The 5085-nt window shown below is 38.6% G+C and overlaps 1 pseudogene; it reads right to left on the bottom strand.

Annotated features, from left to right (window-relative positions):
- Positions 1-203: 203 nt before the first annotated feature.
- On the bottom strand, positions 204-4025 carry LOC118630715 (annotated as a pseudogene).
- Between the last annotated feature and the right edge of the window lie 1060 nt (positions 4026-5085).

The following is a 5085-nucleotide window of genomic DNA, read 5'->3' as shown; positions in this document are numbered from 1 at the left end:
CAGGAGGCAGCCAATTGATGTTTCTCACATCAATATTTCTATCTCTCTCCCTTCTTCTCTCTCTAATAAATTAAATAAAAAACATATTGAAAAATAAAAGTTATGTTTACAATATAATATAGTCTATTAAGTGTGCAATAGCATTATGTGTAACAAACAAGGTACGTACCCTAATTAAAAAAATACGTTATTGATAAAAAATGTTAATCATTATCTGAGCCTTTAGCGAGTTGTAGTCTTTTTGCTGGTGTGGGGTCTTGCTTCAAAATCGATGGCTGCTGACTGAACAGAATGGTGGTTGCCAAATTTGGGGTGGTTGTGACAATTTTTGAAAATAAGGCAACACTGAGGTTTGATACACCATTGACTTTTCCTTTCATGAATGATTTCAGTGCAGCATGTGATGCTGTTGGATAGCATTTTATCCACAGTGAAACTTTTCTTCATGGTTGAAGTTAACCCTCTCAAACCCTGCCACTGCTTCGTGAACTGACTGTATTAATATCCTAAATCATCTGTTGTTATTTGAACAATCTTTACCAGGAGCAGAAACCACCTGAAGAATCCACTTTCTCTGCTCATCCCTAAGAAGCAACTCCTCATCCTCTGAAGTTTTATCATGAGATTGCAGCCGTTCAGTCACCTCTTCAGGCTCCACTTGCAATTTTAGTTCTCTTGCTATTTCCACCACATCTGCGGCTACTTCCTCCACTGGAGTCCTGAACCTCTCAGAGTCATGCATGAGGTTTGGCATCAACTGCTTCCAAACCCCTGCTAATGTTGATATTCTGACCTCTTACCATGAATCACAAATGTACTTAATGGCATGTAGCATGGTGAATCTTTTCCAGAAGGTTTGTGATTTCCATTAGAGGAATTACTATCTATGGCACCTATAGCCTTTTGAAAGGAATCTTCTGAGCACTAGGTCTCAACAGTGGGCTTAAAATATTCAGTAAACTATGTTGTAAGTGGATGTGCTGCCATCATATCTTTTAGTTCCATTTATAAATCACAGGCAGAGTAGATCAAGACTAATTCTTAAGGACCCTAGGATTTTCTGAACGGTCAATGAGCACAAACTTCAACTTAAAGTCACCAGCTGCTTTATTCCCTAACAAGATAGTCAACCTGTTGTTAAGCGTTTAATCCAGGCATTGACTCCTCTCTAGCAATGAAAGTCCTAGATGGCATCTTCTTCCCATGGAAGGCTATTTGTTCTACATTAGAAATCTGTTGTTGCCCAGCTGGTGTGGCTCAGTGTACTGAGCATCATCCCATGGACTGAGAGGTCCTAGTTCAATTCCCCATCAGGGCACATGCTCAGGTTGCAGGCTCGATTCCCAGTAGAGGTTGTGTAGGAGGCAGCCAATCCATGTTTTTCTCTCACATCAATGTTTATCTTTCTCTCCCTTCCTCTCTCTCTAAAAAACATATATGTATATGTATATGTGTGTGTGTGTGTGTGTGTGTGTGTGTGTGTGTATATATATATATATATATATATATATATATATATATTTGTTGTTTAGCTTGGCTGCTGGTGCTCAGTGGCTAGGGCATCAGCCCACATACTGAAGGGTCATGGGTTTGGTTCCCAGTCAAGGGCATGTACCTGGGTTGCAGGTTCATTCCCCAGCCCTATTCCATGTGTGTGCAGGAGGCAACCAATCGATGTGTTTCTTTCACATCCACGTTTTTCTCCCCCTCTGTCTCTCCCTTCCACTCTCTCTAAAAAAAATGAGTAGAAAAAAGATTCTCAGGTGAGGATTAACAACAGCAGTCTGTTCTTCATGAATGATTGTAACTAGATCTTCTGCACAACTTGCTGCAGCTTCTACCTCAGCACTGTTGCTTCACCTGCACTTTTATGTTACAGAGTCGGCTTCTTTCCTTAGACCTCAGAAAGCAGCCCTCTGCTAGCAGCTGCCAGCTTTTCTTCTCCAGCCTTTATCAAATTGAAGAGAGTTAGGGCCTTGCTCGAGTTTAGGCTTTGGTTTAAGGGAATGTTGTGGCTGGTTTGATCTTCCGTCCAGATCACTGAAACTTTCTCCACATCAGCAGCAAATCTGTTTTGCTTTCTTATCATTTGTGTGTTCCCTGGAGTAGCACTTTTAATTTCCTTCAAGAACTTTTCCTTTGCATTCCCAGGCTAATTGTTTGGTGCACAAAGTCCTGGTTTCGACCTATCTCAGTTTTTGACATGCCTTCCTCACTAAGCTTAATCGTTTTAGCTGTAGATTGAAAGTGAGAGACCTAGGACTCTTTCTTTCACCTGAGATCTTAGAGGCTTAATTTCAATATCCTTGTGTCTCAGGGAATTAGAGAGGCTGAAGGAGAGGAGAAAAGACAAGGGAATGGCTAGTCAGTGGAGCAGTTAGAACACATACGACATTTATCAATGAAGTTCACGTCTTGTATGGGAACAAAGAGAGAAGAGGGGGCAGGGAGAGATTAACCAAAGAATTTATATGTGTATGTGCATAACCCATGGACAGACAACAGTGTGATGAAGTCCCGGGGCGGGAGGGTAGCTGGGTGGAGGGGGTCAATGGGGAAAACACGGGGGGAAATCTGTAATACTTTCAACAATAAAGATAAATTTAAAAATTACAATAATGATATCAAAGATCAGTGATTACAGACCACCTTAACAAATACAATAATAATGAAAATGTTTGAAATGTGAGAATTACCAAAATGTGACGGTGACACCAAGTAAACAAATGATGTTGGGAAAATGGTTCTCATATACCTTCTCAGCACAGGGTTCCCACAAACCTCAATGACAAACAATGCAATATCTGCGCGATGCAATAAAGTGAAATGTAATAAAATGAAGAATGCCTCTGTGTGTGTGTTTCAAAGTAATGCTTTATAAAAAATGCTCAAATATAGCAATTTTTATGGTTAATATTTTTAAACACTTTTTTTATTCCATTTTGTTTTTTAAATCCTTGCCTGAGGATGTTTATTGATTTTAGAGAGAGAAAGGAGGAGGAGGAGGAGGAGGAGGAGGGGAGAGAGAGAGAGAAACAGAAACATGGATCAGTTGTGCCCTCACTGAGAATCGAATCTGCAACATTTTGGTACACAGGATTATGCTTTAACCTACTGAGCTACCCAGCCAGGGCAACAAATTTTCCTTCTTATATTTCCTACTAGGCATGATGGTCAGGACTTTTAGGTAAACAGGGAATATGGGATGTTTGAGTAAAAATGGAAAGGAAATTTTCTCTTTATTGAAATGATTTCGACCATCAGTTTAAGATAATTATAGTGCATACATGGCACTTTCTAATAACTGAATTATGTCAAGCTTCCTAAAACCACTAATCAAAGAAGTCACTTAAATAATGACTAGATTATAATAATATATTACAGTTAAAGTGACAATAAAAAGTAATTGAAAGTGAAGAATGCTGAATAATGCTTAATTGTCATTATCCAGGTGAATCATCAATGACTTAGGGTCAGCCTGTAGAATAATATTGGAAAAGTGACCGGGTTTAGGAAGCAAGACTTAAAGCTACTGAATTTCTTTGGTTTATTGATTTTTTTTTTCTCTGTCATAATCATAACATTCTTTTTGATAAATTTTTTAATTTTCATGACTCTAACTTGTGGAACAGTTTTTAAAAAGTGTATTTTATGCCCTGGCCTGTTTGGCTCAGCGGTTAGAGTGTCGGCCTGTGGTCCAGAGAGACCCAGGTTCGGTTCCCACTGGGGGCGCGTGCCTCGGTGTGTCCCCGGCCCTGGTTGGTCATGCGGGTGGCGTCCACTCGATGTGTCCCTTTCATGTCAATGTTTCTCTCTCTCTCTCTCTCTCTCCCTCCCACTCTGTCTGAATAAAAAAATGGAAAAGTGTCCTCGGGTGAGGATAAAAAAAAAAAAGTGTATTTTATAATTAAAATATCTACACGTTTTTCACACTCTCATGTTTTCTTCAAACTAGGAGTTAAGGAAGTATCCTATAATATAACTTTAATAGCCTACTCACCTGTTTGGTGTCTGTCACTGAACATCTTTTCTAAGGAAAAAATATCTTGGGGATTTATTTTTCTGTAGTATGGGTATATTTTTTATTGACTAGCTGGTGATGGGTTGTATTGATAAGAGGTAGCAAATGACTATGAATCATGAACATTTAGAACTTTTGGATAACATTTGGTTATACATTAAATTTCATTTTGGAAATAATGAGCAGTGGAAATACCATGTGTTTTAAATGTTAAAATAAGTTGCCACAAAGCACTAAGATATGTTGTCATTTTATGGAATGATCGTTAGGACTTTGGCTGACTAAGATGGACAGCTCCTATCACCCACCCTGTGGGGGGTTTCAGCAGGTGGTGTTCCCTAGCATCTGTCAGTAAGGTAGCCTGGGTGCCATGCATTACTGCATCACCTCAACCTGCTCAGAGCAGAAGGAACATTTTAAAACCCATTACAACAGCTCTCCCACTCAGTCTTTCATCTTTCAGATCTTTTTTTCTTTTAAATTATATGTCTGTCATTGAAAATGAGCTACAGGAAATCTCATGGCAACCTAGAGAGGTTCTGAGAAATATTGAACTTTGACTTTAAGCCTGTTCCAATGTTCCTTATGATACAAATAGGTATTTCAGTGGATTTTTTTTTTTTTATCCTAAATGATAAATACAGCTTGAAATGTCTTTCGGTATGTTACTGTTAAAATATTTTTTGAGCACATCTGAAATGTAAATGTCACGGATGAGGACTTTTTAAAATGGTCGCCACTGTGACTCAGACTCCTTGTAGCTCAGGCTTCTTATTTGCGTTATCTTTCCGACGGCAGTGTTTCTTTCTGCCTTTCTGACAGCATTGTTTCTGGGAAATGAAGCTAATTTCTATTTTTCTTTTCTTGTTGAGTTACTCATACTCCTTCCCCACTCCTGTGTGCTCTTGTCTCCAATTAAGATAATCTATATCAATAATCCCCATGACTCTGGTGAAATTGTGTTTTTAAAGCTAATGCTATCAAGTTTGTTTTTGTTTTTTTTCTCATTTAACTCCATGCATTGATGATCAGTTCAGATTATACTACCTTTATAAACGATTTCT

The sequence above is a fragment of the Molossus molossus genome, unplaced genomic scaffold (genome assembly GCF_014108415.1).
Source record: "Molossus molossus isolate mMolMol1 unplaced genomic scaffold, mMolMol1.p scaffold_m16_p_1, whole genome shotgun sequence".
NCBI lineage: Eukaryota > Metazoa > Chordata > Mammalia > Chiroptera > Molossidae > Molossus > Molossus molossus.
This window is presented reverse-complemented; position numbering and strand designations above follow the sequence as displayed.